Here is a 27,959-nt window from a genome sequence, read left to right as displayed (position 1 = left end):
GGTGTTGTGAAGACAAAGACTATAATAGCATTCAAAAAAAGAACTAGATAAATTCATGGAGGATACGTCCATCAATGGTTATTACCTAGGATGAACAGGGATGGTGTCCCTAGCCTCTGTTTCCCAGAAGCTGGGAATGGGTGATCGGGGATGGATCACTTGATGATTACCTGTTCTGTTCATTCCCTCTGGGGCACCTGGCGTTGGCCACTGTCGAAAGACAGGATACTGGGCAAGATGGACCTTTGGTCTGACCCAGTATGGACGTTCTTATGTAATGTAACATTATGTGGGACAATAACAAACAAGGTGCTTGATGGGAAAGAAGGTGAAGACAGACAAGTCCTGTACTGAACTCTACATGGGCAGATCCTTGTGCCTACACGGAGCTCAGTGCAGGATTGGAGACTTACACTAAGCTTTATTCAAGAACAATGTGTTTTCTTTTAGCTTTGTGCACCATCCACCCAATGAAACTATGGCAGGATAGAAATAACTAACAACATTAATCAGTACTTCAGAAGCCTAAAGAGCAGTACAATTGCCAACCCTAAGTGCTCAATGTTCATGAGTCTGACCACAAAGAATGATGAAAATTGGTTTTTAAAAAAGAGTGAGATCTCAGAAAAAAATCTGGGGCACTTTTTATTTGCCTTCTGGTATTTGAGCCTGGAGGGTTAACGTTTTCAAGCTTTCTTCCACCACCATGAAAGTTAGAAACTTTCATTCCAAAAAGTTGAGATTCTCAAATAAGCACATGACTCTAGCAGCTGGGATTACCAGAAAAACACCAAATAGCACGAGATTCACAACACCACCATGAGAGCTGGCAACAGTGGACATGTAGGATTTTCTTTTAGTACAGGGGTAGGCAACCTATGGCACACATGCCAAAAGCGGCACGCGAGCTGATTTTCAGTGGCACTCACACTGCCCAGGTCTTGGCCACTGGTCTGGGGGGAGCTCTGCATTTTAAAATTTAATTTTAAATGAAGCTTCTTAAACATTTTAAAACCCTTACTTACTTTACATACAACAGTAGTTTAGTTGTATATTATAGACTTATAGAAAGAGACCTTCTAAAAACGTTAAAACGTATTACTGGCACACGAAACCTTAAATTAGAGTGAATAAATGAAGACTTGGCACCCCACTTCGGAAAGGTTGCCAACCCATTTTAGTATGTGCAAAGCACTATACATAAAAGCAAAATTATAAGCCCTGATTTCAGTAGAACTGCAAGGTGAGTAAATTATAGCAGAATTTGGACCAGAATAGTCTTTAATAGTCCTCAGAGCTCAGGAGCTATAGTTACAGGGGAGAAAAATAGCTTAAGCCTGTTGCTCAGCCTCACTAATACCGTTGCCAGTATTAGCCTGGGTTGTTCAGTCTTCACTCCAGCAGAACTCCTATGGAAATTAGTCAGTAAAATTCTGATTTCAGTTATACCAGGATACACTGGGAGTAACTCCACTGTAGAATTATTCTGATTTACACAGATATAACAGACCAAAAACTGTTCTAAGGATCATAGAATCATGTCCACACATTGAGTGTGTCTACACTGCAGTCAGAGGTGTAACTGCAGTACGTGTAGACATACCCAAGCTAACTTTAATCTAGCTAGCGTGAGTACCAACAGCGGCAAAGCCAAGGCAGCAGAGACTTGCTCAGGTAGCTAGCCCATGCTGAAGTACTCAGGGTCCTGTGTACACTTGTGCAGTCCATGCTGAAGCCCCCACTGTCATAGCTTCACTGCTATTGGTACTCGTGCTATCTATATTAAAGCTGCAATCATAGCTCCTGATATCAGGTAGACATATCCATTATCAGCTATCTCACCTATTAAAGTCATCCTCCCATAAAAGGTCCTCTCTCTCATAAAAAATTATGAAGATGCACACTGACAAAAGCAAGAAAATACAACGTTAACACTGGCACCCCTCATCTGACGGGGATGTTTTATTTATGTGCATTTGGGATGGGGTTTTGGTGTGTGTCTTGTTTTTCATTTCTGCCCCTGTTCCGATATTTAGCAGGCCTTGTTGCTTACATTTACTCTGTGTTTAACGATCCAGTGGCTTTCATTTACATGGGTGCCCTATAAATACAAATTGTATTATTTACCTGTCCTGGGGGGTTGAAGGCAAGTGCTTTTTAATTTTAAAAACATTAAGGGATTCTTCCGCACCCCCCCACCACCACCCTCAAGTTCTGTAAGTGGCTTCCTGGCTGAAACCTCACATCATCTTCCAACCTGGAATCTTGTGGGGGATTCATTAATAACCCTGCAAAAATAAGGCCTTTATCATGTTGTTATCGACATCAGTTAAAAGTTAAAGAACCTGCAAATATTTAAGTGAACTACAGTCAGAATACTCAGGCTTGGTTGCCTAACTTTAGGCACCTAAAAAACTGGCCCAAATTCAGTCATGCTTGCCTCCCCAACTTCCCCTCATTTTGGTGCCTAGGCACCTGAACTGGAAAGTTCTGGCTCATCGGTGTCTTTTTCCGATGATGTACTGAATGCCTCAAACAGCAAAAGGAAGAAGGGTATTCAGCTCACAAATAATATTAAATTAATGCTTTTCCCTTCATTTCAGTTTCTCGGAAGCTCTGTTGGACACCCCACCATGCACCAGGTTGCAAGGTCATCACAGCTACAATTTGAGTCCCACTTGTGTATGGAACTAGCATAAGATACGTGCAGAGCCCAATGAAAAGTGTGCAGCTGTGTCTGAATATGCCCGGGGGGAACCAGTTATATTCAGTGATGGTTCTGGGGGACCACACGCTAGCAAAACCTATCCCGGGACCACAAGATAGATGCAGTGACTCTACCCCTATCTGGAGCAGCTGGGGATATCACTGGGGAGGTACTGTGCATGCAGAACTAAAGGGATCGACGTACCCAAGAATATTTAAAGAGGCTATGCTCCCCTTTACATTGCACTTCTGGCTAATAGATCCAGAACACAAGCATCATCTGGGAGCAGAGTTGGACAGATAGGGCTAAAAATTCTGCCCCTAATTCTACCCAGCAATCAGATTGCTAGGAGAGTCCTCCAGGTGATCGCATTTCCCATCATCTAAAGGGGTAGACACCAGTTTGGGGGTTTGGTTCCAGCCCTCTCTTCACCTCTTTAACCCTCTCCAGTCACCCTGGTAACTACTCCTTTGGATCACACAGGGGTTATCAATTGATGTGCATCACACAGCATCACATCTTTTCCCTTCTTTCCTTACAGAATGTAAGCTGCGCAACTCATATTCCCCTCCACTCCCTCACCAATATGTAACATTCACCATCCTTTAAGCAGCCTTTAGGCATTGGCACCTGGTATATTATTTTACTTTATATCGGAGATCTATTATGGAACATGATATGAATGCCATGAAAAGTCAATCTAGAAATACAATTTCGGGGGGATACCAGCTAATAGCAGAAGTCCAGGACTCAGACCACGCATCAAGTACTTCTTTAATAAGGACTCCTCAACCCCACTTATGTATGTTGCTTTATGGATCCGTCAAGGTTTTCATATGTAGGCTATTAACTACAAAGGGGATTGCAGGGGAAGAAAATCATTACAGCAGCACAAAATTGCATATTATTGATATTATATTGACTACATAATATGTTTTCAGAAGTACTTCATGCATAAATAATGTAAAGCAGTAGGGGAGTTTTTTTAAATCTTCATATTTCATCTTTTTAAAATATTTTGTTTTAGAAACAGTTAAAATATTTTCCTACTTCACAGACTAATAATCTGCAAAGTTTTGGGTTTACTATTATATATTATATGGTAGTGTAGTGGCATGCCAAGAGTCTACAGCAGTGGTTCTCAAACTAGGGCCACGACTTGTTCAGGGAAAGCCCCTCGCGGGCCGGGCTGTTTACCGGCCGCGTCCGCAGGTTCAGCTGATCGCAGCTCCCACTGGCTGCGGTTCGCCGCTCCAGGCCAACGTGGGCTGCGGGAAGCGGTGCGGGCCGAGGGATGTGCTGACCACCCTTCCTGCAGCCCCAATTGGCCTGGAGCGGCAAACTGTGGCCAGTGGGAGCTGCGATCGGCCGAACCTGTGGACATGACAGGTAAACAAGCCGGCCCGGCCCACCAGGGGCTTTCCCTGAACAAGCGGTGGCCCTAGTTTGAGAACCACTGGTCTACAGGCAGTGATCCATTTTGGGGAAGAGGGGAAATTGCTTTTTTCTAATTTAAAAATAAATCAACCCAATTAATTAAATTATTTATTTTTTAAAAGATTTGCCCCTCGTCTGAGACATTGGTCTCTGCTTCCAAGGGCAAAGTAGATGAGGTAGACAATGAGTACTGAGATAGGAACAGAACATTTATCTGACAATTTTCAATCTGTAATGAATTTTTATAACCAAATTAAAAAACCCTCAACAACTGTGTTTACAATAGGGACCGTGGCACACCCCAAACTATAATGGGGATAGCACATGCTGCTGTGTTTCCAGATGCATTTTCCCTGGCTCAGCTCCATTCATTTACAATTCTGATAACTGGATGAATTAGTCGGCAAACAGGTACTGTAAGAACATGATGAGTTCGAAATTATTGGAGTTCATCTTGCTACTCCCTAAGGTTCAGGTACCCTCATATCTGTAACATGTTCTAGCTCTCGCTATTTCAAAGCCCTAAACCACAATGCTATAAAGGACAGATATATTGTAGCTACGTTTTCCAAAAGAACGTAGAAACCACTTTTTTAGTTTAGTACAGCCTAAAATGAAAAATAGCAATTTGCTTAGCCTGCAGTAGGCAACACATTTGATCTGAAGCTGAAATACCGTATGGAAATCTGACATATTAAGCATGACACACGGAGGAAGAAAATAAATTCACAGACTGTAATTACTGCTGAGTCACGTGTTGCATACATTTTGTCAGGTTCCTTTAACATAACAGAGTGACTCAGAAGTTAACAGCCTCCTTGTTCAGATTTTGAGTTCAAACAGCGAAACTGAGCAGCTGATTTTGAAAAATCTCCTAAAGCATTTACAAGGACATCCACTGAAATCAACCTTCCCTTGATGTCTCTTGCAATGTACTGAAGACCCCATTTGGAGCTTGATAAATAAATACTCAGGGACAAAAACTGCTCCGAGCTGCTGGCACAAAGACCCAGCAGATCAAGCTTCTTAAGGATTGCCCTTGCAAAAAGGGGGTCCTCTGATGAAGAGGAGCTGAGAGATGGGCACTTATGTCATTCAGCAGCTGGCACAGACGTCAAGGCTGGTTGTCACAATGGTACCTGGTTGTTGGCAACTGGCACAGGAAGTTGCTCTAATTTATAATGGGGATGTAACTGGCTCTGGGATGGACCCAGGACTGAAGGAATGCAAACACATCTTAATGTCACATTTTACTCCCCACCCACAGCTAAAGATCTGGGTGAAATCCTGGTTCCACTGAAGTCCATGGCAAAATTCCCATTCAGTGGTACCATGATTTTATCTCTGGGCCTTTGGGCCAGATTATTCACAGTCTTCCTGTCATTTGTATTAGTACAAAGTGGTTATAAAATGCTAACAAATCAGGATGACCGCATGTTAAACTCATATAGGTCCTAACCCTGCAACTGGATCCACGTGGATGAACTCTCAAGCTCTTGTGGAGCCCCACTGCCCTTGTCTACACTAGGAAAAATTGGTGTGTTTTTCAATAAGATCGCTAACACAATGTAACATCCTAGTGTCATCAAGGCAAGGTGTAGTTTTACCTTGATGTAGCTGATTGAGGTGAACCACAGGGAGCAAGCCTACCGAGGAAGGATGGTTCAATGGTTAGGGCCACCCCGATTCAATTCTCTGCTCCATCACAGCTTCCTGTGTGACCTTGAACAAGTCACTTAGCCTCTCTGGACCACAGTTCCCCAGCTGTGACCAAGTAATAATGGTATTTCCTTAGCTCACAGAGGTGTTGTAAGGAGAACTCCATACAGAGTTGCCACTCTAATTTCACAGATGGTAAGCTTGAGGATAACTTGATCCCATTTAGAATCTAAGGAGTTTGAACATGTCTCACAATTTGTCCAAAGATGGTACTCAGTAAGTATCACTTCCTGTTGCAAATTTTTATAGGAACAGGTATTTTGCTTCATCTCAAACATAGTGTGGGTCTGGAATTGTTACTTGCATTCAAACACTAGGGGGTTCCATTCAACTTAGAACAGTGGTTCTCAAACTTTTTTTTTTTTTCATGGACCACTTGAAAATTGCTGAGGGTCTCAGCGGACCACTTAATGATCTTTCCAAATGTTGTTTGTACCGTTAGCTAACTACTGTAAAGCGCTTTGGATAAAAGCGCTATGTAAAAAAAAAAAACCTTAATAATTAACGTTTTTTGTTCTACAAATAAAAAGCACACAACTCATATTTTAAGATCAGTAGTCTTACCTTTCTAATGAGATAGATGTGCCCTCTCTCCCCCACCTCAGCAGCCTCCGAGCTGGGACTGGGAAAACGGGGGCGGGGGAGGGTCTCTCCCCTGCCACAGCAGCCCCCAAGCTGAGGCTGGGAACGAGTGGGGGGGTCTCTCCCCTACCACAGCAGCCACAGAGCTGAGGCTGGGAAGGAGGGCTGTCTCTCCTCACCAACCGCAGCCCTGGAGCTGGGGAAAGTCACCTCTTTGTCTGGCCATTGCAGCCCTGCATGTCCCTAATTCCTCTCACCCCACTGCCCACTCCGACCTACACACTGTTTCCCCCAAGGCCACCACCTCATCTTACATGTGCGTCTTCTCCAGGGTCCAGGCACCGAATTAGTGGAGCCATGCCTGCGCGGCTCCACTAATTAGGTGGGTGGCCCTTCATTCTCTCGTGTGAGGCTGCCCAGGTGTGCACCTTAGAGGGAACTATCCACAGACCATCTGAATGGAGTTCGCAGACCACAGTTTGAGATCCTCTGACTTAAAAGACATGGTGAGAAAAAAGAAGCAAGCATCGAAGAGACAAATTCTAAGAAAAATAATATACAAAACATCTGTTGTATGTTAGGGGAATTTTCTGTCAGCCTAAAAAAATAGTTCTTGAAGTTTCCTAAACTTTACACACACAAAATGTGTTCACTTGTTTTGGGATGAGATCTTAGGAAGCATATGGAACAATACTACTACTAAAAAGTCTTCTTAGACCTGATATCTAAGCTGCATGATTTTCCTATGGGAAAATTTTTTAAATATTTTTCCTTTTGTAATTAAAGTCTCCCCATTGACTGATTACTTAGTATCATTTTTATTCATAACACTATAACCTCCAAAAAAGCACAGAAAAATGAGCTGTTTGGAGAACACAGAGCTAAAAAAAATAAATAAGAGCAAGATTATTTTAAAATCATTTAAAAAAACATGCATTTTGTTTTCTCAGCAATTGATATCCCAAGATAACATAAGTAAAAAAGGAATATTAATTAAAATGGATTTTAAAAAAAAATCAACTTCAGAAGGAAAAACAAGTATTTTATCACAGTCTAGATCAGTGACCCACCCCACTTCCTGCAGCTCCCATTGGCCGGAAACGGTGAACCGTGGCCACTAGGAGCTGTGGATGGCCATGCCTGTGGATGGTCAACAGCAAAATGTTTTGTGGCCTGCAATCAGATCACCCTGATGGGCCACAGGTTGCCCACCCCTGGTCTAGAGTTTTGTTAAACTGGCTTAAAACATCTCAGTTCTTACAAAGGATTTCAAAGTTGTGTGTCAGTTAAATAATGACTTCAAAGTATTAGTTCTGTGACTGATGTTTATATTCAGCAGAGAAGTATTCAGTTTGCTAATTTCTCCTGACCCAGTTTCATTGATCCAAGATTCTGTGATGTTTTTGCTAAATTTGTTTGATTTTTCATAATTGTCAAATCAAAACAAGAGTTTGTATTGATGTAATAAAATCCACTATATGCTCAGGTGGGGGGGGGGAAGAGAAGAGGGAGGAGAGTAGCAGGATAAGCAGTGGTTAGGTGTGTGCAAGTATAACACTGACAACAAGGAATCAGCAGGTGGGATTGAACCTGGGACCTCTGAAGCTTCATGTGAGAGCCTCTACTGCATGAGCGAAAAGCCACATGGCTCTTAGCTGAGGTTGTAGCAGATTCATTAATCTCGAGTTGGCCCATGGGGCCTGTAGAGAAGGACAGAGCACCACATCAAACAGGCATGGGTTACACACGCCCCTTGTGTAAGACTTTGCGGCATTAAAGGAGAAAAGCTTCCTATATTCCAGTGAGTCCCAATTCAAGTATTTGGCTCCAAATTTCAATTGACTCAAATATTACATAATTACATCAATGCAACCTCAAGAACTCCAGCAGTCCCTTTATTATCATCTACCCAAATGATGTATTCTGGAATATTTTTTGACTTGTACACCAATCTAAGCCACTGATCCTGCAGTGGGATCCGTTAGTGCAGATCATTCCACTGACTTCAGTGGGATTCTCAGGGAACTAGGCAGACAATCTTTAACTCGATTTGCTAATTCCTATGAAAACTATGAATTGTCCTATCTTCATTAGGATTTTAACTTGAGTTAAAAACAAACCTTTGTTTTCCTAGTGAAGACAAGACCGAAGTGTGAATAACTTCAAAAATATTCAGCTTTATTTTCTTTAAACTTGATTTGCTTTATAGTTCTCCTTGAGACTGATTAAGTGAAGTACATAAAAAAAATCAGTCTAATCGTTTTAAAGTCACAGATGCTTAGAATCAGCAAGTCCTGACACCATCTGAACCCCACTTAGATTGAGAACCACACTATTTTATAAACTGCAACTATTGTCATACCCACTCTGGCTTTAAGTCAATCTAAATATAAACAGAAGAAAATGAAAACAAAGGAAAAGGTTCCAATGTGCGTCTGAATGTTCCAAATAATTACAAACATATTGAAACCAATGTTAATAGAAGTTGGCTTGACATTTAAGTCTCAGAGTAATGCACCAAAAATCCAATTAAGAGAAGAGAAGCGGGTCAGTAGTTTTAAAGTTTTGAGAGTTTAAGTTTAAGGTCAGTTTTGAAGAATCCGTATGTCATTAGCCATGTACACTTATGCTCTTCATTTTGTCCCAACTGGCCACTGCCCTCATTCCATGGCTCAGAAGGGTCATGAAGACAGTGGAATCAACAGTTATGCTACACAGGGAGGAGGAGGAGTCATATTCCACGTAATCCAGACAGTCAGTAGACCTCTGCACCACCAAAGAAGTCCGTTGCGCTCCATCATGAAGGAGAGGATTTTGGGGTGGGTCAGAGAATCTGCAAGTATGCAGATCCTCCAACTATTCTCGGTTTGTGGGGCAGGTACTGCTCATTCGGCAGCTACTGCAGACAGTAAGCTGCAGAAGAACTCATGTATTGCTAGGGTGAGGAAGATTCATTCCCTAATGCACAGGATGTGTATTTAGGAGATGATCTGGCCTACGACACCAGGCTCACTGAAGTCAATTTCAAAATGCTAGTCACTTTGTGCGTGGGTGCTGCTGGGGGCCTGTGATATACAGGACGTCAGACTAAATGATGTGGTGGTTCCTTCTGGCCTTAAATTCTATGATCTTAGTGTGCAGGATCAGGCCCTAAGTGCACATCATTAGATCTAACAGGCAATCTCCTGTGTATGCTTAGTACATAATATTCAAATGCACATAACTTTGGTACACCAAACACAACATTTTACTAACCAAGCCAAGGCACTAGTCCTCAGTGGAAAGTTTGTTCATGTCAAGTTTCAAACTTAACCTATTTTTTCCTTAGTCCTGTCTAAAAACGTGTGGAGAGAATGTTTTAAATGGGGAAATTATATTATTCACACCCTTGCAAAACTTACAAACAAACTGAAAGGATTTGGGGATTTTGCATAAAAGGCCTTAAAAAAAGGCCTTAACAAATTCACCTCTGGGCAGAGACCAAGCATAGAAAATTTAAGTATCTTATAGTATTTGGTAATGTGCACAGTATTTTTAATTTTTCCTTACTCTAAAGTACTCACTTTCATCCCCATCTGCTTAACTGAGAATTGATTGTTTTATTTTGTAAAATAAAACAACCTAACCTCTCCTTTGTACGCTCATGTGTAAAACTTCACACTTTTGACTGAAATCAAGATAACACCAATGTAAGATGCAACACTACAAGGCCGATAGATGTGATAGAGAAGCCTCACAACTTTTTCAACATACATTCACTCTCAGCATCCGATTCCAGTCTCCTCAAGGTCCACACACCTAACTGTGAAATATTTGAAGATGCCTCTATGTCACAAATGATGTATAACTAACTTGAGATACTGAAGATCTGTCTTGATAGAGCTGACTCTGGGTTTGTATCCACATACCATTAGCCAGGACACCTATATTATATATATATGTGTGTGTGTGTGTGTGTGTGACACACACACACACAGAGTGTATGTATATGCAGGTGTTCCTCATCTGTAAATATTTCCTTTCTCCACCCTCTGCTGGGTCTAAGATTGTAAGCTCTTCAGAGCAGGAACTGTCTCTTACTTCATGTTTAGCATAAAACACAGTGCCTAGGATAATGGGGCCCCAATCTTGGTTAGCGCTGCCAGATACTGCTGTAATAAAAATAATCAATATGAGAGAGAAAGAATGTGTACACAGACGAGGTAGGTTTAAACCAGTATTTTCCTCTTAAATAGTTATGTGCCATTAACAGTGTTTTGTTTTCATAAAGTGCCTATTTCTGCCTTTCAAACACAGAATGGGCTTCCATATTTCTTTTCTTGAAATAACATTTACCATTCTACTAACTGTAAATACCATGTTTGAAAGAATATACAGTCAAGTAATGTTCTTTGTGTTTAGCTGTACAAACTCTGGTAATGGAGAAGAACATTGGTTATATTTCAGCCAGTGCTACTGCAGGTAAAGGTAAATATTTTTCCTGTAACTATGAGCCGGAACCAGACAACACAGAAACATTCTGTTGAAATGTATGATCAGAGACTATTTTTGATGAACCACAAGGACACAAAAATCAGCACGAGCCATTTTTTCCCTGTCAGACTTTTGGAGACAATATATAACATTACAAATGAAAAAAGCTCTAGGTTGTATTTTTAATCCTATCCTAAATATGTCTGTGTAGTGCCAGACTAAAACTATCCCAACTATACACTACCAAGTTCCTGACACATTTACTGCAACATTCTGTATAAGCAATTTCCATTGTGACGTGTGCTACTACACACCACCATGTTCTAAACAAACAAAAACTTGCAGAAATGGCAGGATACAAGGCCACAATTACATCTTTCACAGACGATACTACTACATTAATGGATCAGTGTAATCCATCATCACAAGCCCTAAATCCTCCAGGGACTGTCACAAGGCCATACTGATAACCCTCAGTGCTAGATTTTGTATTTGGCTCTCCAATTCAGCTTGAAGAGGTAGGTTAAAAAGAAATAGCATGTGTAGCCAAAAGGTTCTCTGCACACATGATGAGGCTCACACAGTTTTATGGAAAGTCAGTACCTGGAAATGTGGAAGGACAGAGAATTTCAGCTTCTTCTTAATGACACATGTTTAGTTATTTGCAGACAACAGACAGACTGGAAGATCCATGTATTGTGGAAAACAGCAGAATTCAGACAGATTATAAAATAAATAACCAAGAATGCTGCTTTCAGAATTCATTCAGTTAATAGAAAGAACAACACTGTAAGGAAAAAAAGCCTAGCTATACAAGGTGCAAATCTGACTGCAAATTTTCCATGGGTACCAAAACTTTTCAGATGACTGTAGCATAGAGAAATGTTGCTGTGAAAATGGAGGCAAAACAACTGTTACAGAAGGAAGGCAAGATGTTTTCTGCTTCCTGAAACATACTTCTGCTAGGCTCTCCCTTAAATAAAGATCAAGTAGAATGCTTCTGCCAACAAATAGGAATATAAATAAAAATATACATGGCTGTGCTGAATCCCCACTGCCTATCCTTAGTCTAGAAAGATCTGGGACCTTCTCGCTCATGCTGTTATAAAACAAGAGAAATCCACGGGTGTTTTACCAGCGTAAAACTGATGTGACGGGAAAGTCAGGCTCAAGGAATCTATTCTATGAGGTAGGACTGAGTGAAGTAAACTCATAGTGGGAAATGAGGATACCCCTGCCTGTCTCGGTGGGTACGTCCACACTGCAGCTGTGAGCATGTCTCCAAGCTGGGCAGACACCTGCTCGTGGGGCTCAAATTAGTGCATTAAGAATAGCAGTGTGCATTCTCAGGCTTCAGCAGTGATGCAGGCTAAATGCCTGACTCTGAGCCCGCTAGACCCAATGGGTCTGAGCTTGGGTGGATAGCCTGGGCCTCTACAGGAGCTGCAATGTCCACACTGCTATTTTTGGCGTGATAGCTCGAGCAAAGCTACTGCGAGTCTGTCTACCTGGGCTCGGAGGCTCGTTCCCAGCTACACTGTAGAAGTACCTAGTGTTCTCTACATTCTGACTCAGGACACGTTTTCACTAACACGCTGGAATTAAACATTTTCTCTTTCAGTATCTGTATTAATGTTTTAACCCTGTGTTTAACTATTGTAAACCCTCTGTCCAACAAGAAAATAACTTTCAGCAGCAGTGCGTCTGTGCCCTCTCACTCATTCAAGGGCATCGGACATCCTGATATCTAAGTGCCCACTGAACCAATCTAACCCTGCCAGCTTAACAGAGCGTGCGAGTTTTCCGATGAACTGAGGTAAACAAAACAAAACATATATATATACACACAAGTTCCAAAAACATTTCAGAAAAAAGTTATTTGTAGCCTATGCAGCCACAGAAGCCCTGGAAGACCATACATACTGGCCTTGCCTCAGGCAAACCATTCAGAGGGAAGCATAGTAGGCCACAAAGTCACCCCACCCTCTTTGTTGTGGGGAAAAAATAGGCCACCTGGGTAGTGGAGAAAGTTAAGTACTTTCTTCTTCTTGTTGTTGTTGTACATAAGCAATTCCTGTAGCTGCTATAGGGCTCCTGTGTGATTGCAAATGGAAGGGAATTGTGCAGGTATGGATAGCTGTAGTCCCCAAGATAATCTTCCCATTCTGATGTGGTGCACACAATAAAAAGGTCTGAGAAGCCCTCCGAATCATTGGATTGGAACCCCTATTCAAGCCAGATTTAGAACTAGCATTTTTCAAGGGCGGGGGGTGGGGAGACACATTGGTCACCCACTATCAAAAGAGGTTCAAGGAATACTAACCTAGCATGTTATTACTTACTTACTGACTGTTTGGCTCTCTCATACACGAACAGCATAAATCCTTCACGGGGACATCAGTTTATCTGGTGCACCTTAACTATGATATAGTGTTTTTAAATATTTACTCTAATGACTGGATGTACTGTTTTGCAGTATATTACCACCTAGCTCACCAACAGTATTTGCATACCTGCCTGCAAACACACATGTGCTTAACCTCAGGCACATGGGCAGTCCCATTGAGTTCAATGGGATAGCTTACATGTGTAAAGTTAAGCCAATGCAGAAGCTTTTGCAGGATCAAGGGCCTTTAAGATTCGTGCCCTTAGCAATTCCAGATGCCTGGACTTTGAAACCACCTGGTGGAGATAGTCTGCACTTATACAGAGAATATGCTCATACTGCACATCTAAAAATACTGAAAAATCAATACAAGATATGGGCTTTCCTGTCTGACATTAACAATTTTATAGCTTAATGCTAATCAAAGTAAGTAGAAGCTACGAAAAATAATTAAACAAAAATAAAAAAGTTCTCTAGAGATTCCAAAGTCACCCAACGCAATACACGCCTGCAAACCCTGCTTTGTCCTTTTTAATCGTTGAACTTGCATACCTATCTATAAAAAGAGTACATAAAAATAATATCAAGGACCGGTCTTTCCTTAACTCCCCCATGTATCTACAGCAGCGGCTCTCTGCTTTCGCCAGCCTGGCTATAGTTACAGAGAACCATAGAACACTGAACTTGCTTAGAATACAAGGGTCCAGATCCTCAGCTGGTGTTAACTGGCATTGCTTCATGGAAGTCAAAGCAGCATTGCAAATTTATACCTGTTGGCCGAAGGGGTGTGAGGTATTCTGTGATCATTCAGTGCGTCAGGTGCTTGGAAAAGCTCAGCTTTATTCTGTGTCCCATTTCCAATGGCTGAGCATAACAACAAGAGCTTCACAGACTCTTCCTCTGGGAAGCTCTACCCTTAAAGGTAGAGTCCCCAATATCACAGAAGCATTTTATTGTACAGTAACATTAATCAAAGCAGCTACATAAAGGTTATAGTAACAGAATTAGTGAGGGTTCCAGTTCCTTAGCTTTGCCCACCATCTGAGTGAACAGAGCTGTTCACCCCCCGGGGAAAAGAAAGCTTCACTGCAGGGTACGGAGCAGCAGTAGAAGGGAGGGGAAGGAGTCAAGCCTAGTTAAAGGGTGGAGTTATGACTATACAGATCTTCTGCCCAACACCCACACATGTCAAGGGATGAATAAAAGCCGTGGCTTTTCACTCAGCCCATAGACTATAATGTGCTGTGTGCCCCGGGAGGAAGGAGGTAGTAGATTCTGTCTCCCTAACCTTCATGAAGTCTCAATGCATCACAAGGCTCACACACTGTTACCATGTACCTCAAGGTGCAGTCAGTTACATGTGTGCAAAGTGAGTGTCAAACATTACCAAATCGGAACGGCAGTACTTTACAGCCACTTTGCACTTCTGTAATAGTCTATGCCATGTGCAGAGCAAGTACATTCACTCTTCTTTGTCTTTATTAACTACTGAGTGTTTATTAGAAGGTTGTTTCTCGTGTCCTATTTTTTCCTCTGTGTTTATATCTGACATAGCCATTTATTGGTCTAAAAATCCATGAGACATGAAAAATGAAAATGTATGTGGCTGGGCAAATTGTAATACAGTCTATGAAAGATACAAAGCCCTTTCCACAAATATAGGGCCCGATTCTGCCCAGGCACTGTAAAAGGAACTCCTGATCACTGCAATGAGAATTCCATAGGGAAGTGATTGCTAGAGTAGTAATCAATAGCCATTCTTAGACAAGAGATTTTAAAAATGGAGCCATTACTAGGATATTAAATATTAGAGATTTCATTTTTGGTCAAAAAATTCATTTTTAGTTACAGAAATAGGAAGGAAAACAAAAGGACCAGAGAGTGAAGCAGGAGAAGAGAGAAAAAGACACACAAGGACATCGTGTGTGTGTGTGTGTGTGTGCGCGTGCGAGCAAGAGAGAGAGTGGGGAGGGGAGAGAGAGAGAGAAGGTGAAATTGCTGAAGGACAACAAAAATGATGGATTAATAAAGAGCTGGTAAATATCATAAAACTCAGTGCAATTCTTCATTAAAATCCTTTCACCTGCATAAGTCATTCAGGCAGTATTGCCAACTCTAATAATTATATCAGAAGTCTTATAATATTTTGTGGTTTTCTTAAATCCCCAGCTGCTGGAGTCATACTAAGATGTGTGAATCTCAGCTTCTATTTAAAAATAAAATGTCTAGCCCTCTTGGTCACAGAGAAAAGTTGAAAACATAACCCAAGTGTATCCCAAAGGCTTACAAACCAGAAGGCAAATAAAAAGAACCCAAACTGCATTTTTGTTAAACTCATGATTTTTAAGCCACTCATTTGTGGGCTGGACTTATGACTTTTGAACTAGGGGATGGCAATTGTATTTACTATTTCCTTTGACTCCTCCATCCACTCTCAGCTGCACACTTTCATTCATGTCCCCGACAAGCAAGCAAGCTCTCTCTCTTGCTCTTTAAATCCTTCCTTAAAATACATTTCTTCCAGGAATAATCTTTTCCTTCCTCACTAATCATTACTATGCAACCTCCATTATCTGAACCATTTTTGCTGTTCCTCATTACGTTTTGTATTTGCACTTAATGCTGCAAATCTTACAAGAAACTTTACCAGTACATGGGTTTACTGGTTGTGAGTACAAGTTACCAACTTGTATGAGGCACATTCGTAGGCTTGTCTTGCTTGGACTGCAAGATCACTGGGGCATGGAACGTGCTATAAAGCACACTATTAAAGGGGAGCTGGTAGCAACTTTTATATTTTGACACTTTCAATTATATTATAAATGATTCTGGTGACCTTTTCTTTGAGAAGCTCTCACTCCTCCACAAGTGCCTTTTCTTTGGACCATGAAATTCCATCCAAATTTGGCTGAGGAATAACATGCTAAATATAACCATTTCTCTTCTCTTACTGGTGTCCCTTAAGAAAATCTTGGCAGCCCACCAAAATTGTCGACCCTGCCGAGGCTGTAGCATCACACTGCGCTGAGACCACCAGTGGGTGCCAGAACCACTGTAGCATGTCTGTAGCTAGTACATGTCTCATTTACTCCTTCCTTGGGGGCAGGAATTCCCCCAGGCCAGCTGTCTCTCTCCCTACCCAGAAGTTCAGGTGCTTCCCTACAACTGCCTCCTGACACAGCACATGGTACCAATGGCCAATGCCTTCTTCCCCGCATTGGGAGCAACAGATTGGGCAGGAGCTCCCCAAATTCCCGGGGGGGGGCGGGGGGGGGGACAGAGTGAGGCTTCCCTCACCAATCACTTCCTAGTGCCTGAACCCAGCAACTCATTTCCCCCCTCTGGGGATAAAGGCCTCTTCCTGGGTTGAGCTAACATGATTAGTTCTGCAGGTCAACTGTGAACAGCCTGTGCCACAAGTCTAAAGGTTCACAGGTCAAATCCTGTTGATGAGTTAGGGCAAATGGCAGCAGGGGTATTACTGTTGCACATCATAGAATTTGTTTTTAACTTTCTTAAAAAACAAAACAAAACAAAAAACACATCTCAGAAATTACACACAAACTGCCAAAAGAACATTAAGGGTGCAGTCAAAAGTGACAAAGTGCTACTGTTTTAGTTGTCTGTGCAACCCTGATTCTGTGCATGTGCATTACGATGCAGTCTTAATTACATACTATTTTTTTCCACAGGACTCCTGCCTCAATCAGTGCACAAGATGAATGCATAAGGGAGCAGAAGGAAGACTGCACGGGCAACTGTAAAACTGGCATTTCCTACCTGTCAAATGCCTGGCTTTGCAAACTAAAAAACATTCTTTTAACATAGATTATATGTATATTGTTCACATTAATACTTCTATATTAGGACTTTCTTCATTAAAAATGAGCAATGAATGTGCTTTTCACAGTACTATATTAATGAGTTCTACCTCACAAGTTTATCTGTAGGGTCTGTTTTAGAATTTCTACTGCTTCTGTCTTGTGAAGCCAAACATTTTAAAAACATGCTTATCTGGGTCACTGATATTTAGAGTTTAGAGCTGTATTGTACCCTGCATCCAGATTACACTCAATCTAATGCAATAGCACACTTTTTTTAAAAAAGAAGGGAGAGGGGAGGAATTGCACAGCTTAGTGTACCAAAGCTTCAACACTTTCATTTTCGAAGAACCTGGACTGAGTCAAAAGTAAAATAGATTTCTGGATTAAAATTAGCTTGGAAAATATTCTTCGTTGCATCTTCATCCTAATTATTAGATGAAATTGGTAATCTCAATTCAAGAAAAGGAAAACAAACACTGAAAGTTTCAATAAAGCAGGACAAGAATTTTCCCAATAATATCACTTAAAATCATAAATAAACCAAAAAAGAATTTAAATTTCAGATAATGATGAAAATGTTTACCTTCAAAATTGTCAAGAGAGAAGCTGTATTTCTTTTTCTGTGTGGTGTTCATTACGGAACTTGGGGGATGGAGGACTGTTCTGATGGCACCACCCCTCAAGATGTGTCTGTTAATAACTATGATTTGTAGAGAAAAGAAAGTAGGGAACATTAAAAAGAATACTTGGTGCCTTTTATAGCTTCTGTGGGTAGATTTCCAACTCTCTTGCCTGGCTTTTTATCGTACTCTTGTTGCAGCAAATGATAAATAAAGAGGAAGTTGTTTAAAAAAAAAATAATGATCCCTACTGGTAACGATAAAAAGAAAGCTGAAAGACCACCTAGAGCTCAAAGTCTAGATGTAAAGTGAGAACCACAGTCAGAGCAGCATCATTTTAGCCTCACACTACAAGTCAGATGATACAGAGATGACTCGAAGATGAATTGCTTCAAGGAGTCTATGAATAAATTACTATTTTGTTTTATCTGAAACCTAAATAAGATACATCATTTAGTAGGGTTCCTTCCTTCCCCGAGACTTTGCTTTGTTGTGTTATATGTAATTTATTATTCAAAGCCCCATATATTTGGAAAGTGAGATTGTTCTGATTTCCTCCGCTAGCAAGAAAAAAATTGGTTACAAGTGACTCCAGGGTCGATTGCCCCTCAAATCCATGCACAGAGGGGACCCTTCCTGCATGGATCTCCCCATTCCACGCAGAACAGGGACTCCTGTGGATTCATGCATGGGAGAGGAGTGGCTAAGAGAGAGTGGGCAAGCAGGCAAGGAGAGAATGCATCATCTCACCCTCTAGCCTCTTGGAGAGCAGGGAAGAACTATAGTCCATGTTTAGACTCTCTTCCTATTGGTTTTCTCTCAGAGAGGGATTGCTGGACCCTGGGTTATGTTAGCTGTTGTGAATTCTGTCAAAAGATTTTGGGGGGAAAAGAATAAGGAAACCGTTTTAAGATGATCTCCTTGTAACTGAAGGGAAAGCAGTGCTGTTTGTACTGGCATTGCACATGTGCCTACAGCTGGCTCGTATATCACCAACCCACGGCACTTTAACATTATCACTGTACATTTCTTTCCAGCACTATGGATAAGAGGCTTGTTCTCTTCTTTTCCCTTGTTATATGGCTGAAGGAGGAGGGTAGGCAAGGAAATAGCTGTTGTTTTCCACTGTTAAACTGCAATTACCATTGGCCTGATCCTGCCTGGCGCTAAAAGCCTCCTACCCGGTGCAGAGTACCCTCAATTCACATTGACTTCTCTGTAAGCGATTAGGGTGCTGATCACCTCTCAGGGTCGAGTCCACAGTTCCTGCAACAGAAAGCTAACACTTGTCCTGCAATTATGAGGGTATTGATGTCACAAAGACATTAGGTTACAGAAGTCACACGACTGTGTTCTGCCTTTTTACTTCCCAGTGCTGAACACCAACTACATGGCACAGAAGGGATGAGGACATAGCAGTACTTTGACACTCTTAGTAGCGTACTGTTAATAGAGACTGAACAGGGTAAAATGTTAACTATATCTTTATCACTATGTCAAGATCAGAGAAGGAAGATGATGGATGTTCCTCAAATTATTTAAAAAAAAAATCAGAGAAGTGGCCCATTCTGTAATATACATTATTTTGTTATTATAAAAATATAGGTGTCCTTTATGATGTTATTTCCGTGGGGGTCAATTATCTCCATTGTATATTTACATTGTCAAGTTACATTTGATATAAATGAGAAAAATAGTACCCGATAAAACAAAGTGCTGAGCATTTCCTGAGTGGGGCTACATGCTCTCAGTTCCCACCAAAGCTAGTGGAATTCAAGGCACTCAGCACCTCACCAGCTCAGACCCGTGGGTAGACAGTCAATGTCATTGGATAGATGCGTGTCACTGAAATTGCCCAGACAAAAATATGGTTAGAAAAATAACTAAAGGTGAAATTCTGGCTTTACTGAGGTCAATGGGGCCAGGATTTCACCTTAAGGGTACAAAGAACTACTTTTTAAAGTCAGGGTAACATTTTCAAAAGAACCTAAGTGATTTAGGTACTTAAGCCGCAGTGAAAGCAATGGATCTTAGACACTATTGAAAATGTTACCCTAGATCTCTATTTGTTGCCAATAGACAGCAGTCCAGATCGTTAATGGATTGTTCTTCATTATAATCTCTCCTCACAACCCCCAATCTTCTGTCTGATTATTAAGGGACAGCTTGCGATATTTTTATTCAGATTGTACAATACCTTACGTCCAACTGAAAGGATGGGGTTTCAGAAGTGCTCAGCAGTGGCCTGACTCTGCTCCCAGCTACATGAATGGCAGTTTTTCCTATTTGCAGTATGAAGAGAATTAGGATGACACTCAGTGCTCTTGGGGGAAAAAAACACCTTAAATTAGCAGTCACTCTCAAACAGGAATTTCTTGCACTTTACATTCCGGAAGTAAAGAAATCATGTTGAAACCACTGTAAGTAATAATAACCTATTGTATGGACGCCAATCTTATATGCATTTGGCCATTTACTAAACAAATTCAGAAATCTATTAGGGCTGCACTGAAGTCCCGACTCCTGTGATCTCTTTTTACCAGTTTATGCTTCCAATTCTCAAATCAGTGCAAAAGCAAAAATGATTACAACACATGGCCGTTTACATTGTCCCAGATAAATACAAGGGATGTGCCCAATGTTCCAAAAAAGTTAATGTAATTGTAATAAGAAATGAAAAGAAATGGAGTGTGAGCATGAGGGTTTATTCTTTGAATAAAATGAAGGTGGAGGGTAGGGTGACCAGACAGAAAGTGTGAAAAATCGGGACGGGGTAATAAGTGTCTATATAAGAAAAAGCTCCGAATATCAGGATTGTCTCTATAAAAATCAGGACATCTGGTCACCCTAGTGGAGGGAGAGTCACTGGGGCTACCAGACAGACCAAGAGGATAACCCCAGCCCCCCTCCAACACTAGTAGGACTAAAAAGTTAAGACACTTCCAATTTACAGAAATCTACAGGACAAACTCAGCTTTCTGAAAAGAGCTCCAGGAGCTCACTGGATGATCTTTTATCTTGTCCTTAATCATCATCATGTGTACTAACAGCCCTTATCACCAAACATCTCTGTGAACAAATGAGTTAGTATACCGTGCCCTTCCCCAGTCCCTTGACCCTTCCAGACAGATTGCAGCACTGTGCCGCTCTTGTTGTAGCACTCATTCCTCTAGGATTAGAATTTGCTCTCCCATTTGCACAACCAGTCTTTCTCCAAAGTACTTTAGTAAATCAGCGGTTTTGAACAACCAGAGGACCCCCCATTTTGATTTTAAAAAATTTCACGGCCCAACCCCACCTCCTCCCGCCCCAGTGCACCCCTTCCCCTCCTCTTCCCTGCCTCTTTCCATCCATACCCTGAGCGCGCCCCGTCCCCACTCCTCCCCCTCCCTCCCAGTGCCTCCTGCACACTGCTGAACAGCTGATCCCCACCATGCAGGAGGCACTGGGAGGGAGGGGGAGGAGTTGATCAGCCGGGGCCCCTGGAGTACCCTTGCGGACCCCACTTTGAGAAACGCTGTAGTAAAGAAAAATTCTGAAAAGCTCCTTTGAGGCTCAGCTATGAATTTATTTTATTGACATCCTGTTTTTCTTTTCAACACCGTAGCAGATTATACAGATAAACACTTGCTTTAACACATATATTCTGTTTTGGGAAATAATGCTTTCACTGTTTCCCCTCGCCCCACCCCAAGTGACTCTAAATTCTTACTTTAGGATAAGCAATCTCTTTTCTGTATCAGCGTTTGATCCACTTTTAGTTACTCTGCAAACAAGTCAGGGTGACTGCACACTGTAGTGCTATGGCATAGATGCTTCCTACATCAGCAGGAGGGGTTACTCTGTCGGTGCAGCTAATTCACCTCTCCAAGAGGCGGTAATTAGGTTGATGAAAGAATTCTTCCATCAACCTAGCTGCATCTACATTGGAAGTTAGGTTGACTTAACTATGGCACTCAGAGTATACAATTTTTCACAGCCCTGAACAACGTAGCTAGGTCAATCTAATTTTTTAAGCGTAGAGCAGGCTTCAGTGCACCATTAACAAAAGTACCTGGTAGACCTGTTTGCAATCCCACTATTTACTTGAAGGGATTTCAAAAGTTATACAGTCAATAAAAGTAGGTCATCCACATATTACAGTATAAAGACTTGGGGTGCATGACTGTAGAAGTTCCCCTAATGAAATGTCAAAACCAACTAACCTCACTATAGCTAATCTGCGAATCTTGATGACAGTGCAGATTACCCAGCCTGCAAAACTGGCAAGATTCCAAAGAAGCTCATCTCTTAGGGATTACACCACCACTTAGGTTTGCTTTAGTTTGACTCATTTGGAGCAACCTTAGAGGAAACCAATTTCAGCGCACATATTTCATTTTCAGTGTTCTCAGTAAGACACCCCACTTGTTCAAATATTAAAAACAACAGCACACGCACACATAAAACTCAGGGATATTGACAGGGTTATATGCAATAACCAATCAGAGATAAAAGTCAGACAGAAAGCTGTTGACAGATGCTGAATAATAAGCCTCTTAAGAACCTTAAGTTTTGACAAAGAAGTCCCTTGTTCTTCGTCTGCACTGCTCTAATACTTCCATTTAAAATACACTGAAAATGAAAGATTATTTTTTCTCCCACTGGCTAGCTATAGAGGATCCTTTTTATAATTCCCTATGCAGTACAGCTCCTAGATGCTAGACCCACTGAATGAAAATACTTTATTGCAATGTTATATTGTTTAGTTTTGCAAGCTGAGATCTTGGCAGAAACTAATCTTTCCTCAAGGGACAATGTGCGGCGGCGGGGAAGAAGGAAGTATATTATTACGGCTTTCCTCATTGTCTGTTTTCATAGGGACACTGACTAGAATTCAAAAAGGTAAGGTAAGTAGGTAGACATTTGCCTACAAATATGGACAAACAAAGAGCAAGTGGAAAGGTGGATCAGGACCAACATATAAGCACCAAAGTATCAGTGATCTGGAAGAGCTGCAGGAAAATGCCAGTACCTCCTGTCATCTCTCTCACTGTTCTATCGTCCGCTGTTTTATCAGCAAGATTGGGCAAAGATTTCAGTTAGTTATTCTGATGAGAATAGAAAAAGAAATGTGTCTGGTTAGACAGCCCATGCCAGGAGGAGAGGAGGGGAAGGGTAATGTAATCATTTAATCATTGCCGGGCACCTTGTGTGTCCAAAACACTGGTGCAAAGTGGGTATAGTATAGTGTTTAAAACCTCTTTGCACTGACACTTTTATGTACCCAGGAGAGGATCAACAGAGTAAGAACTGCCCTCAAATGAGGAGTGTGTGCGTACAAGCTGGCTGACTGGAGTGCGCCCTTTTATAAGATCAGAGGGGCCTTAATTAGAGTCAGGTGGTCACATTAGCTTAATGGCCTCACCTGACTCTTTGCAGGTTAATTGGAGTCAGGTGTTCTCATTAGCCTGGAGCAGCCCCTGCTCTGGTCAGTCAGGGAACAGAAAACTGTTAATCCAGTGGCCAGTATATCTGCCTTCTGCTACTCTGCTGAACCCAACTGGCCTGGGTCTATGACAGGTGTTATTGCTGGATGGAAAGTGCAGCATTGTTACACAGGTGCTTACAGGTGGAACATTTCTACAACAACTCTTATTCTCTTCTTGATGGTTGGAGAAGTCTGTCAGTCGGCAAAGCCACACTGTGGCCAGCTCGTGACTTTATCAAAAAAATCCCACGCCATTTTTATCTTAAAGCCCCAGTTCTTGGAGTCAGGTGATTACATTTGAACAGGGATCGGCAACCTTTGGTACACGGCCTGTCAGGGAAATCTGCTGCCGGGCCGGTTTGTTTACCTGCAGCGTCCGTGGGTTCGGCTGAGAGCTGAGGGATGTACTGGCCACCACTTTCCGCAGCCCCCATTGGCCTGGAACGGCGAACCGCAGCCAGTGGGAGCTGCGATCGGCCGAACCTATGGATGCTGCAGGTAAACAAACCGACCCGGCACATTAGCAGATTTTCCTGACGGGCCTCGTGCCAAAGGTTGTCGATCCTTGCATTACAATTTTACCTTCCCTCCCTTCCCCCCATATATAGCAGTGTTTCTAGTCCTCATAGTTTCAAGAGAGAAGAGCATGAAAACTTGAATTCTAGAGGTTCAGAAACAAAGAAATAAAAAGACCCCAAATTAATTGTTTTTTTAAAATCTTGTGATTTTTTTGAATGCTTGGGGCTGACAATACCACAGCCAACAACATTATTTTGCACTTTTAGTTGGTGCTGTTTGGAGGATTAAGACATTCACACTTGTATAATTAATTTTATATCAACAAAACTGACCTCTCTTTCCTTTTGTTAAGGCAGCCATGGTCCTGTTTTAATGGTATATAGGAAACAGATGGGATGAGAATAACTCCACTGGAGCAAAGATGAATTCATACGTTTTACTACCTGACTTTTCACATCACGAGTCAGATCCTCAGTTGATGTAAATCTGTGTAACTCTGACTCCACTGGAGCGAAGCTGATTTGCACCAGGTGAGGGTCTGGTTCCACATGATACATATTGTGCTCTTCAGTCACAATTTGGCACCTCTGCTGGGCTGAGTATTGGTAGGTGGAGAAGAGAACTACTACATGCCTCTGGTGTTTTACACTGACGTGAAAACATTGGCCATGCACAGCTATAAGCTTTCTGACAGGTATAACAAATCCCCCTGTTCTTTGGAATCACCTTTTTTCATTCTCAGTCTTTGGCTAGGAGGAGAAAGTGGCCCACAAACATGCATTACACAAACTCATCACAACAACTGACCTACCATTCAAAAGGATTCATTAATGTTTAAAGTCACACAAACAGTTTACTTTTCACAAAGGCACTGGAGCTGACAATTACTAATGCTATGTCTGGCGTTAACTTGCTGTGAATACCTCTCAGCAATAACAACTGATAACAAAGCTCAGAGCCTACACATAATTCTCATGTTTGTACATTAATTCCATTTTGAAGATTTCAGGATCCTCATCCTGAATCTACACAAGCATTTCAGCTCTAAGAGTCAAGTCAGCCAGACAGAATGGTGCCATGAAACTACAAACAACATAGGATGACTTATTACAATACACTACACTATTATTTCTAAATGCACTGACAGTAATATGCAGTGTGTAAAAATATACATTCATCATCAAGATGTTAGATACTAATTCCTGCAGCTTAATTTTCTTAAGGGCACCATGCCATTTTTCAATTAAGGCAGGATAATGTTATTAATCATAAAAAATTGCTGATGTGTAAAATTATGTTTCCTTCCGAGCTGTGCTCTCTGCTGTGGTTTTATTCCAGTTACTGAGAAATGTCCGTTACTGTACCTCTGAACTACTCTAACTTAGAGTTGGTAGCAAGATTTAAGCTACAGCATTCCTCAGTAAGCGTTAAATCCTGCTGCCAGCCTCTGCTATGAAGACGGGTGCAAATCTGTGGAAAACGTGCAAAGGAAAGATTCGGAGCACCTGATGCAGCCCTTCAGCCTCCAGTATCCTCATATCCACTGTACTTCCACCTCACTGAATGCAGGCTGAAATGAGTGAGCCTGTGGCTATGGGTACTAAGGGTGTATTGTCCATCCTGCTCCTCCCTCCCCCAGCCACAGGAAAAAGTACAATTTGTCATGTAGCAAAATGGCAACTTTCACTGGGGCTGGAGCCTGAGCTCTGGGACCCAGCAAGATGGGAGGACCCCACAGCCCTGGCTCCAACCCAAGCCCAAACATCTTCAATGCAATTAGTCCCGCAGACTGCGCTCCATCAGCCTGAGTCAGCTGACATGGGCCAGCCGCAGACGCCTTTTTGTAGTGAAGACATACCCAAAGAACTCAATCTATTTAGCTCAACAAACAAAAGGTTAGGGGGACTTCATTACAGACTATAAGTATCTACATGGGGAACAAATATTTAATAATGGGCTCTTCAATCTAGCAGACAAAGTTAGAATATGATCCAATGGCTGAAAGTCGAAGTTAGACAAATTCAGACTGGAAATAAGGAATAAATGTTTGACAGTGAGGATAATTAACCATTTCAATAATTTACCAAAGGACATGGTGGAGTCTCCACCACTGACTATTTTTACAGCAAGATTAGATGTTTTCTAAAAAATATGCTCTAAGAATTATTTTGGGGAAGTTCTGTGGCCAATGGGGGCTGTGGGAAGCGGCAGCCAGCACATCCCTTGTCCCGCGCCGCTTCCCGCAGCTCCCATTGACCTGGAGTGGCGAACCGCAGCCAGTGGGAGCTGCGATCAGCCGAACCTGCAAACACTGCAGGTAAACAAACCGTCCCGGCCCACCAGAGGATGTCCCTGATGGGCCGAGTGCCAAAGGTTGCCGATCCCTGAACTACATCATCACAGTGAACCCTGTTGGCGTTGGAATTTATCAATCTATGATCAATTGTTTAGACACATCCTGACCTCTGGAACTTTTCTCTGCCCATGTCCAGCAAGCCAAAAAAAAGGGGGGTAGAAAGTTTGAATTTCGTAATTTTTTAGCTGTGGGGCAAAAGAGTAGGTGTTTCTGACGCCCTTGGCAGTTTGATATTGTAGTAGAACTGGGGTTTTGCAGAGCAAAACCCAAATATAAGTTTCATCACGCTGGAAGAATTTACCCTCTGGCACACTCATTATTTCAAATATATAGCACCAGAAAAATGCTCAGTGCAGCTCATAGATGGAGATGGAGAATTTAGTGACAAACCCCTGACCTCCAATGCCAGCCCCAACCCACTGGCAACTTGCTCCAGCCTAGCGTCCAACCTCCTTCCCATCTACAGATTCTTTCCCTCCTGCACATGACCAGCACCAAGTGTAATCCAGCTCACCGACTCCCTGAAGGACCTTCCAGTCTCCCAGTTAACCAGTCCTCTCATCATCCAATCACAGTAATAACCTCCCTTGCAGCTCCTCATTTCCTCCTCACATGGAAACACTCCCAAAATTACTCCCATCTTACTACTCACGCCCATCATCTCATCACCCTTAACCTCCTACCTAGGAACAGCATCTTCTTATTCTTTCCCCACTGTCACCTAGCCCCACTCTCTGCTTCAGAACTCTTCTTCTGTTTGCCCCACTACCATCTGGTCCTATTTTGGCTCCCCTCATGGTTTTTAGTAATCTCCTGCTGTTCTTTCTTCTGAACCATCAGATGTGGTGGAGAGTTGCCCATATATCCTCAACTTCCTCCATTTTACTAAACTACTGCACAGGTGTAAATTGTGCATGCAGAGATGACTGTGATGCTGGCAGATCAGCTGCCAGCTCATGCCACGCTCCCTAGGCCTCACTGATCATTGACAAATGCATAGCTGGAAATCGGTCTGGCTCACCTGTGGGTTAGTATTGTTAAAATAGGTATTAGAGTTATAAGAATATGTTTAGTGTTCAGATTTCACAGAATGCTTGTAGGGTGCTGTATGCATTAATCCTACCTATAATACTGTATCCCATGTTTTAAAGGTAATGTTTAAATGTTTGCTAAGCCTGTAAATCCCCCATAGTCAGGGGAGAAACATTATCAAGTGTGAAATACCAGTTCATCACAAGGGATGTTATCTTCTCCCCAAGGAAAGAAGACATCAGACAAACCACTGTGGACAAAAGACTTTGCTGACTGCTTTCCCCACATCAGTGAAGAGAGTATAAGCCCAGGCCCTTGTCCCATCACAGATTGAACACTGGGGGAAGGGAATAAAAATAAGGAGAATTTATTATTCTTATGCTGCTTGAACTCTGAGGGGCAAGGATTTCTACACATAGGCAAGGAGTTCCAAGCTGTTTGTCCTGGGTTAGTCCTAAAGGATATACAGAGTCTGCTTACTATAAAAGTTTATATTACCTTTTGAAACCTGACTGTAACTCATTCGTGTGTGTACACTTACTTGCTTTGACCTGGTAAATAACTCTTATTTCTTTTTCCTAGTTAATAAACTTTTAGTTTGTTACAGGATTGGCTACAAACATTGTCTTTGGTGTGAGATCTGAGTACAGTTGATCTGGGGTTAGTTAGTGGGAGTAATCTGACTACTATTGTGATTTTTGGTGTCAAGCAATCATCTACCACAACGTCAAGCTTGCCCGGGTGGCAAGATAGACGGGACTGACCAAGGAGATTGTCTATGACTCATTGATAAGACTGTTATGGTGCTTTAGGAGTTCACACTTATTACTGGGT

General features: G+C 41.9%; 1 protein-coding gene across 5 annotated transcripts in view; it reads right to left on the bottom strand.

The window, feature by feature from the left end:
• Positions 1 to 27,959, bottom strand: part of RAI2 (retinoic acid induced 2) — a 66,717-nt gene that overhangs the window by 18,137 nt on the left and 20,621 nt on the right. The window contains exons 1-2 of one of the 5 annotated variants that reach the window (XM_084623170.1): positions 19,946 to 20,049; positions 17,712 to 17,828 (exon numbers count right to left, since the gene is read on the bottom strand). The exons of the other annotated variants lie outside the window; for them this stretch is intronic. The gene's annotated coding sequence lies outside the window, so the exon portion shown is untranslated. Of the gene's footprint in view, positions 1 to 17,711; positions 17,829 to 19,945; positions 20,050 to 27,959 lie in introns of those variants that run through there. 5 annotated transcript variants of the gene reach the window in all.

Source organism: Lepidochelys olivacea, assembly GCF_965140295.1.
Source record: "Lepidochelys olivacea isolate rLepOli2 genome assembly, chromosome: 1".
NCBI lineage: Eukaryota > Metazoa > Chordata > Testudines > Cheloniidae > Lepidochelys > Lepidochelys olivacea.
Note: the sequence above shows the minus strand (reverse complement) of the source record. Positions and strands in the feature narration are given on the sequence as shown.